The sequence below is a fragment of the Engraulis encrasicolus genome, chromosome 2 (genome assembly GCF_034702125.1).
Source record: "Engraulis encrasicolus isolate BLACKSEA-1 chromosome 2, IST_EnEncr_1.0, whole genome shotgun sequence".
NCBI lineage: Eukaryota > Metazoa > Chordata > Actinopteri > Clupeiformes > Engraulidae > Engraulis > Engraulis encrasicolus.
The window spans coordinates 2003425-2013893 of record NC_085858.1 but is presented as its reverse complement, the minus strand read 5'-3'; the positions used below and the strand labels follow the sequence as shown (position 1 = coordinate 2013893).

Genomic DNA, 10469 nt, shown 5'->3' with positions numbered 1-10469 from the left:
TTGCAGTCGTACATTGTATTTTCTTCTGTGAACATGTATTAATCATGTACAAACATGTAAAATACATACAATCAGGGTGCGGTTTGTAGGGAGATTGTCCCCTCTTCTGGTTTTGATATTGTCACTTTTTCCACATGATTTTAATCATAGTTTAATGTAACTCCATTGATATTGTTGACATCTGAAACACATCCCCCTTCCTGGTTTTCTGACAAATCGCACCCGGCATACAATATAAAAAGTTGAGTCCTTTCCTGAGACGTTCTGCAGTCAGGGAGCTCCTGAGACATTTAACCCACAGGTACCAAACATACCTTTTAAGGCGACATCTTTGTCATGATGTGTTAATTCAGCACTGTGGCATAAATCATCTCAATTACAAAATACATCAAAGTGAAGCGAATGGGTATACAAGAGTCTGACTATCAACATTTTAAAATATCTTCCCACAACAAAGTTCCTCCAAATTGACAAAGGTGTTCCTCCAAAAAATGGATGCAGTCAAGCCACCGATGCAGCCTTTTCGATCTTGGCTACTTTGAGCATGTGTGTGTGTCTGACCTAGTTCACAGTCCAGTGTGTTTGTGTGTGCACCGTAGCAGGCATGCGTGCAGGTATTTGTTGCTGCTTGGGATGCCATTGTGGTTCGGATGAAGGCACACCACACCTGGGGAGAAAGTCAATGCTGAAGGACAGGACTCGCGTAGGTGGGGCACCATGGTGGAATCATTGCCGTGTGTATCGATTCAGATTATTTGCCAACATCACCAGAGACTCATCTTGTTTGAGAGTCTGTGTATGTGTGTGCACGTGCGCCTGTGTCTATGTGCATGTTTATATGCTGGTGTGTGTGTGTGTGTGTGTGTGTGTGTGTCTGTGTGTGCTGGGCATAAAAAGGGCAAATGTCTGACATTCCGTTCTTGGTCTGTGCTTCTCTTCCTCACCCCATCTCAGTCTGCTGCCAGGTACAGCCACCTCTTCGTACGATTTTCCACCTCCTAGTGGGTGGCCTGGATGCATCTCTCTATTTCTCCAAAAAGTAAAGATACAAAAATGGCATTGAATCAGCAAATTTCAATGATCATTTCACCTGCAACAACATTCTTGAACTCTTATCCCTGGAACGATACATTGAGATTTGATACAGTTCATTTTTTCATGGGACAACAATTAATACATTTCACTTTGACACATTGAATAGTAGCCAGCGTACAACAATATAACTACTTCAATTCAACTTCAGAATGCATCCATGTAAATCAACTTACTGCTTGAGGATGTCTGTCTGGCCCCATGACGAAAGTCCCCCTTTTGGTCCCTGGCTGGAACGTGGCACATGGACTGACCTGTAACGAGAGTGAGATAGTCAAATGTTTAAGTCCTGTTCTACATATACACAGGGTTAAAAAGTTCAGTATTATGCAAATTATATTATTTCACTGACATACCTAAATAATCAAGAAAAAATAAACAAAAAATTGGCATAAGTTTGTTTGTAGCACATACACACTCAGAAAGATGGGCGGGCGGGCACGCGCACACACACATTTGATTTTTTATGGACTGACCTCATACAAGATTGGTAATCAAATGCTTGTGTTCTATTTAAAGACAATTCACATGATTTCCTTTATTTGATGTAGAAGATCAACTTACTGTTTGAGGATCTCTGTTGATCCATGTCACTGGAAATTTCTCTCGGGCCCCTGGCCTGAAGACGTGGGCTCATGGACTGACCTGTGACAAGAGCAATAGTCAAATGTTTGGGTCATTCTAGGTATAGGGGTCTGTTAAGTCCAGGCAGGATTCACTTTCACTGTACAGTCTGCTCCTACAGTTATACACTGGGTTGTTAATTAACTTTTTTCTCCACCAGCCAAAATGGAAAGAATTTTACTATTAACTATTAAAACACACACTTAATAATGACTCAAAGTGGCTAGTAAGTTGGTCTTTTCTACATATGCTAAAAAAAATTCAACTGTTCATTAGGAATGCTGATTATGTAGGAGTGCTGTTTCACTTTTTTTTCCTCATAAGCAGGTGCACTTTGGCTCAAGGAAATAAAGTTGCTCAAAATTATGGTCAGACTTAGCTCCAGTGACTGTTGATAAGGCCTGCCAAAGATTCCAAGGCACACTGATGGTGAATTTAAAAAGCCTTTAATTAAACCCTTTAAGACCTTATCACTAGCTGGAGCTAATTCTGACCATAATGTTAAGTCCTTTTTATACATACAATAGACACCTTTATATTGCATCATTTTCTTATGTAAATCAACTTACTGCTTGAGGATCGCCGTCTTTCCTCATGTTGTAGAGCCTCCTCTTTGGTCCCTGTCCCTCACCCGTGTTAGTGAGCTGATGGACTCTCCTGTGACAAGAGTACATGGACTATTTCATTGCAAATCTGATATTTCTGTTAATCACATTACCTCGTGCATGTGTAATAATAAGGGCAGCTACTTTGTGTCCTCAAAGATATATCATTCACGTATGTCACAAACTGCCCTCTTTCGTCTGATAACGACCTAAGAAACGGGTGGCTATATTGCATAAAGCGATGTGGACTCGAGAATAGCACTAGAACTAGAGCTCAGGGTAAAGCAATAATCCGTGACCTGACATTAGTCATCATGTTCTCAACCAAGTGGGTGGCACCTGACCTTACGATAACTGGCATGGTTGGAGCATTGCCCAAATCATCAATATCGCCTATTCTGAAAAAAATAATTTCTGAATCCAAACCTCAGCAGGCATCTGAAATCTAGTCAAACGGGCTGTCCTAAGCCCGTACGATATGTTATGACCAAAGGCCATGATAGTACACCAACGATAAATTGAGAATAAAATACGGTAGTCTTGGCATATCAGTCATCTAGCTCTAAACACTGACGTTTGCCGAATGTCCAAAAAGGATTAGCTGCCATCTATGCTAGCAAGGGTCGCTAGCTTGTCCTCCAAACCAGTTAAAAGCCATGACATGACATAACATGAATTAATACGTACTGAAACGCCTGTCAAGAGACCTAATGGCACTTAGTCATGAACAAACATCTGAAATACCGTAGGCTAGATGTTAGCTATCTCCAAAGGAAAATTACCTCAAGAAATGTTGCCTCAGCTTGTAGCACAGGTAAACACAACAAAGAACAATGTAAGTGAGTAGGCCTACAGTGTAGTAGTTATTAGGTAAAAGTATAACAATCGTTTTACTTACCTCAATGCAAATTATTTACACAGCACAATATCCTAGTTCAGTAGTAGATCGAGTCCAGGTTCGTTACTAGACTACTGTAGCTATTACTGTCCCGCCGAAAAGTTTCCTAGGATGAAGTCGGTCTCACCTAAATGAGCATGCGTGTCAACCGTCTCCGTAGGGCAGGGCCGCTGTCATCTTTGCCTTGGGCCCTAGGTTTAAAAAAAGCCCCCCCACCCGAACAAAATGTTTTCTGGTAATATTCCAACTTGCCGGGAAAGAACCATAAAGTATCTGTAGCTCCGCCCTCCTGCACCACCGATTTTGTTATTTGGGTGGCATTCCAGTGAAAAGCCAGAATATCTCTGGCATTATTCCCACGTTGCCATTAATTTGCCGGAATCAACTGAAATCGTACATTCCCCAGAGAAATGCCAGAAAGATCCAGAAAGATGCCGGAGGGTTTTGCTATCTGGGAAGGTGTAGGCCTACTATTAAGTAGAAAATATGCAACCACACTATGCCATTTGAGTGTCCTAAGCGTGACATAGTCAAGCAGATATAGATCTGTAGTGCACATAATTATTTTGTTTGCGCTCTTTCTGATGTTGGCATTGGAAGCGCAGTCGTTGGGAGGAATATCCTCAAAAAATGGAATTTCAAACACTGGCCCTGGCTAACTTTTAAATAAAGGGACTGTGTGAGATTTTTAGTTGTTTATTTCCAGAATTCATGCTGCCCATTCATTAATGTTACCTTTTTCATTAATACTTACCACCACCATCAAATTCTAAGTATTCATTATAACTGGAAAAAATGCTCCATGGTCCGCCATTTTGAATTTCCAAAAATAGCCATTTTTAGCTGCAAGAATGACTGTACTTGGACTATACTAGAAAATATTTGTTTATTACTTAGTAAACTTTCATGTAAAGATCAAATTTGGCAATAGGCAGCTCATTTTCAATGAGCAGCATATCTGCAGTACCTTTTTTGACCATTTCCTGCACAGTGTCCCTTTAAGTACCTTGGTGTATGTAACGTAGGCCTATTGTCTTGACAACATTGAGGTGGCAACAGGGCAGCTGCTATCATGGCGTAGTTGACCAAGGGCAGGCCTACCGTATTTTATTTCGCCTTTTGACAGTTGGGGGGTGTCATAGCACTAGTAAAACATGAAAACTATTTTCACCCCTGCCTGGCTAGACCTCCTGTAGTGGAAGGGGAGAATTTAGGCACATTTTGCAACAAATACATAATTAGGCCTACAAGCTAGGCATCAAGGAGAACATGTTTACCAACTGTGGAGGGAGTATTTACAAGGTTTAAAACTGTACTTGATACGACGGATGAATTTTTCAAATTCAAAAAAATCGCATCTAGTCACTTTTGTCTTTGGGGGGCTGGCAGGTGCCCCAGGCTGCATTAATCTGGCCCTGCGCCCGGTAGGCATAACTAGATAACGTAGCCTCTTATGGAGATGGGGTTGCCGGCAGGCCTATTCACTATTTGCTGAAAATACTCAACTAGTTTGTACATCATAACATGGCTACTGTATGACTGTACCGAGAGCACATTAAGACTATTGCAACCTATGGCACATTGAAACCATTGCAATTTCGGTGACAGTAAGGCGACCAAATGAGGTCAGCGATCCCATCTGCAGTAAGAGACTACGAACTTCTTTCATTTTTTGACTGCTCTCTGTGGCATTAGTTGATGTTGTGCGGCATCAGTTGATTGATGAACGTGGAGCAGCCTGTTGTAGCAGGATAAAACTTTTACCCCCATACGCATTGAAATACTATGGAAAGTGGAACATCCATTGAAACTAGAGTTGTCCGCCTGTGTGTGTGTCATGATAGAGACATGAGGCAGCGTTATAGTGAGTGGCAGTCATGGGTGAGCGGTTAGGGCGTCAGACTTGTAGCCCTAACCGTAAATCAAGGTTAAACAAGATAAATAATACTGACATTTCTTTGTGTTGTGTAGCTTACATTTTCCCACGTGCTGTCAAACACATTTGACTGGTGAAAAGGTGACATTTACATTGCAGATTAAAGGCTGTGTATTGAGGATGTTACATGTTTACGCTACTCGCCCATATACAGGTATTGCTTCACCTGTTAAATGACAAAAACCAACAAAGGTCGGCATCTACGCCTGCACTTTAGACCTGTGTATTGCTTGGTGCGTCCACTCCCAAAAAGTAATTATCACTCGAGATAATGAAAAAAGGAGGCGCACACAAGACTTGTGTGAAAAATGTATTGTAGCGGAAAATTTACAAAGGAAGTCAGAGGTTAACTGGAGCACTGCCCCAGTTAACCTTTGACTTCTGTTGTAAATTTTCGGCTACAATAGGCCTATACATTTTTCACCCAAGCCTTGTGTGCGCCTCCTTTTTTCATTATCTCGAGTGTTCACCTGTTCAAATTGCATTGCTTACTTAATTATCCTCTTCGTCCCTGCTGGGACATAAGACCGCAATCATACACTGCCACTGAACCTTGTCATTAAATTGGTTACCATAAATAACCAATAACATGGTTGGAATTAAAAGCATACATGTAGAGGTGATCCAGGTATCTTGCTGATATGAAAACTGCAGGACGATTTACAGGTATGGTTCACATCATCTGGTAAACCCTTTTTTTAAATCATAATAATATTTAAGCTCAGAAGTGCTAAAGTGAAAACAAGTAGGCCTATAGTTATAGCTTCCCATATGCAAATAGCCTAAATGAATACCAATTCAGACTGAATGCGCTACTTGAATCTTATAATGCAAACAGTTTATGCACAAGGAGAAAACAACAGCATATAGTATTACTGTGGTACAGCATCGAAGTGGCTAGTGACACTGAAATTATGACGAGCCACAGCCATGTTTTACCAGCATTAGGACAGTTGGCAGGTGCCTGTCAAGTCCTGGTTACAGTGTGGCACGTGGCAGTTGCAATTTGGTCAGTGTGGGCCGTTAGTTGGTTTCGTGAATATTCTTAAGACTGCCATATGAAAAACATACTAAATAGACAAACAAGACAAATTCTGACAACTGATAACTTTACAAATGTTGGAGTTGTTTGGAGTTAGGGCAATTTGGACATAACCTAGCCTACACGTACACACAGATAGAGATACTTTCAGATAGAGACGGGCAGGATGACAGGAAGCTAAACATACTGCATATCCCACAAAACATATGCCTTATTTCTTAATATTTCTTAGACCATTTCTTTCTTTTTAAAATAATATTTTTGCTGCTGTTGTGTTCAGACTGGGAGAAAGGGTTAAGGATGATTGGCATACACATGGACGTACAGTATCTACCATTGAGGACACAGAGGTCATGTCCTCTGTATTTTTTTCAGTAATGTAAAACTTATCTATGATGAAAATTGATAGGGCCTATGATCAACAATGATAAATTCAGGCTGTATACGACACCCCCATTTACCCTCAAGGCAGTTTTTAATAAAATACAAACTTTAGAGTTTGACTGAAGTATTTGAAGCATTTTAAATGTAGGCTTACAGTATACAGTACAGCACGCAGTATTTGTCTTCGGTATTTGAAAATGTTTGGTTACGGCCCTGGGTCATACAGCAATCGGACACTTAAACTGTGTGGGATGACAGAGGACTGGGAAATGATAGTGCTCCTTTGGGCAGTAGGCTATAATTGCATTGCAATTCAAGCATGCCACCTACTGGCAATATTGCGTAACCAACTCAGTGACTATCTACTTTTCATTACCTGTATGTCAATGAGCCGAGCCAATTAGAGCTCTGCCACCTAGTGGTGGTAGTGGGCATTGCATGCAAGCTCCTGCTGTGTCCTCAGGTGAAGTGACATTTTTACTCGGTGGCAGTTGTCTGTAGTCTGTCTATCAGCAATCATGTTAACCCTATCCAGACTGGGGGGGGGCTAAAAGTGCCCACACCAACTTTGATGTTGTATAATTCCTTATCAACTTAAGCTATGGGTACGAAACTTGATGACTTTTCCTAAAATTTAGTTGGCTACAGTTTAGTACGAAAAGATTATGTTCATCATTTTTGCCGTTGCCATGGCAAAGGTTTTCTGTCAGGTATGCCTGACCGAAAATCACTGATCTAAGTCTCATTATTGTTCCCTTTTCATATTTGTTTCGTTATTTCCATTAGCATCAGACAGCTTTGTGAGCATTAAAGTGGTCTGAAGCATATAATCATTAAAGTGTAAGTGCATTACCTAAATTTGATGGAAAATACATTATGACGAGATTTTGGGCATTACAATCAGATGATGTCATAATGACGTCATAATACCAGATGATGACACAAAAATTATGTCATTCATAGATGTCTATATGTAGATCATCCCCCCAAAGTTTGGTGGTCATATCGTACTCCGTTCATGAGTTATGACGGGGGGGGGGGGGGGGGGGGGGTTCAAAAGAGCCCCCCCCCCAGGCCCAGGAATGCCAAAAAAGCCCAGTCTGAATAGGGTTAAAACAGCCGTGTGTGGAGACTGTGGCAGAACTGTGGTCATGTAATGTCACAGAATGTTAAAATGGCACCCCTCTGTGGTGGATGGACTACATTTATAGTTTAAACGTACAGTATGTAATCCATGCATCCATGTATTATGTCATTTAATACATGGAGAGGATGGAGAAGATCAACTCATGTAGTGCCATAGTGCTTAGAAATTGATTGTGGTGATAAATACCCCCCAGTAACATTTGTGAATTATCATTCAGGTGAACCCTAGCTGCAAGATTGATATACTGTATAAACCATATAGAGTTACCACTGTTCAGTTTGAGTCAACATCCCATTTAATGACTCCTTGTTAAGCATGTGTTTGCCAGTGATTAAATCATAGTCAAGCCTCTTTTAATCATTCTTTAAAACTCTTATGCCCCAAGAGTGAAAACTGACTGACTGGAAGTCCTGTGGTGTAATGTTATACACAATTTACTGCAATGGTGTGAGTCATGGGTTCATATCCCGGTTGGCCAAAACTAGCATATCTCTGGGCAACACTGGGCACATAGAGAGAGAATTGACTGCTATGGTGCAAGTCAGACATATTTCTGGTGGGCAGAACACATAGAGAGATACAAACTTGAACTGGCATATCTCCAGTGGGCAGTACTGGGCACACTCAATGAGAGACTTGAACTGGTATGTATGCAGAACTGAGATTGGCAGGCAGAACTGGGTATGCAGACAGACTTGAACTGGCAAATCTCCAGTGGGTAGAACTGGGCACACTGAAAGAGACCCTTGGACTAGCATATCTCTGGTGGGCAGATCTGGTCACAGTGAAAGAGAGACTTGGACTGACAAGCAGATCTAAGCACACTGAAAGAGAAGGTTTGACTGGCAAGCAGATCTGGGCACACTTAAAGAGAGACTTGAACTGGCAAGAATAACTGGGCACACTGAAAGAAAAACTTGGAATGGCAAGCAGAACTGGGCACACTAAAAGAGAGACTTGAACTGAGTGCACTGTGAAAGAGAGACTCAAACTGGGCACATTGAAAGAGAGACTTGGAATGGCAAACAGAACTGGCCACACTGAAAGAGACTTGAACTGGCATATCTCCAATGGGGACACTGACAGAGAGACTTGGAATGGCAGGCACAGTCAGAATGAGAATGGGAAAAGGCATAGTCAGCTGAGTAACATTTGGCGGACTACAAGATGGCAGGCTACAACTGGAGAAACTTGCACAGGACAAATGCCTGTAGAACCCTTGTGGGTGGCCTATATCCCAGGACGGATAATAGGCCTAACTTGTAGTGAAGCGGGTCAATAGACAATAGACAGGCTGCATGATGGTCAGAACACACACACACACACAACACTAGTCATGGTCACTCCATTAGTTTCTGTTGTATTTTGGGTACTTTGAAAATGCAAAACACAGTATTTTGATAACTGATACAGTTACTGTGATGTTTTTAGTATCTTGTAACATTTTAGTGTAGGGTGTATTGTATTGTATTTGGAAATGTAGTGGTATCTTTGCTCACCTCTGATTTTGTTGTGTGCAGAGCTGTGTTACTGTACAATATCATTGGGACATTCCCATGTGTGCAGGCCTGTGTTACACAATGTCAATGGGAGCTTCCCATGTGTGCTTTCATTATTTAATATTGTTAATAATTTCACTAACATGAATAGTTAAAAGTCAGAAAGTATTTTAAATTGATTCCCTGATTGAAATCGAACTCGTAATCATGCTTCAAGGCCAACTGACTTAACCCCTTAAGACGCGGCTTTATACATTTGTTGTTTCCAGTATGGTAATGACCAAGTCGTGGTGCATTACTAAAAGGCCTGTGTTGTGTTATAGCACTGTAGTGCTAAGGTAGGTACATTTCAATGACTATTACAGCGTACCACTGGAGGTACGGTGCGCATTAAGGGCCTACCTGCTAGACCATAATTGCCGAAGCTCAAGCTGCTGACATCCACATCCTGTCATATGACCTATATAGATCCAATTTATACGGCCTATATAGTTCCAATTTATACGGTTCAAAGAATTTGTGGGCAGCCGTGGCCTAGTGGTTAGAGAGTTGGCCTTTCAATCTAGGTATTGCAGGTTCGAATCCCCCCTGACCTCTCCCTACATCTCCATCCACGGCTGAAGTGCCCTTGAGCAAAGCACCTTGCTCAAGGGCCGCACATTGCTCCAGGGACTGTAACCGATGCCCTGAAAAATAATAAATGTAAGTCGCTTTGAATAAATGAAAGCGTCAGCGCAGTGCAATGTAATGTAATGTGTTACTTTTCCAACTTTGCTAAGATGTACATTTTCATACCATGTTCCAGGAAGCACGAAACAAAGTAATAATAATAATAATAATAATAATTTTAATAATTGTATTTGTATAGCACTGTGTCATACAAGGCATGTAACTCAAAGTGCTTAACAAATGGAAAAAAAAACATTGTTAGAGATAGATTTAAAAGGAGAGGTATAGAGGAGAGGCAGAAAAAGCAGGAAGGCAGAGGAAGAAGAGATAGACAGAGAATGTAGAGTCATAAGGTCAACGTAGGATAGGACCAGGATTCTTAGATGTGTAGGGTCCATAGTGGCTGGGCCTATCATAAGTCATAGATAGTCACACAGAGATTGGGCGCTCAGGTGCGGCCCCTGGTGGCATCAGGGGTGAGGAAAAACTCCCTTTCGCTTGATGCATAGTTTGTAAGGGGGAAAAAAGCTCAGTGAAGTCTGAGAAAAAAAGACCCCCTATAGTCAGGAAGAA

At 41.3% G+C, this 10469-nt stretch overlaps 1 long non-coding RNA gene across 2 annotated transcripts; it reads right to left on the bottom strand.

Annotated features, from left to right (window-relative positions):
- LOC134459922 (uncharacterized) lies at window positions 1–3670 on the bottom strand. Of its 2 annotated transcripts, XR_010036904.1 has the most exons (5): window positions 3220–3670; window positions 2286–2373; window positions 1657–1737; window positions 1269–1346; window positions 1–1030 (listed from the first exon to the last, which is right to left on the bottom strand). It is a non-coding gene; the product is annotated as an uncharacterized LOC134459922 (long non-coding RNA). The 2 variants fall into 2 exon arrangements; XR_010036903.1 differs by having other exon boundaries at window positions 1–1346.
- Window positions 3671–10469: the final 6799 nt, after the last annotated feature.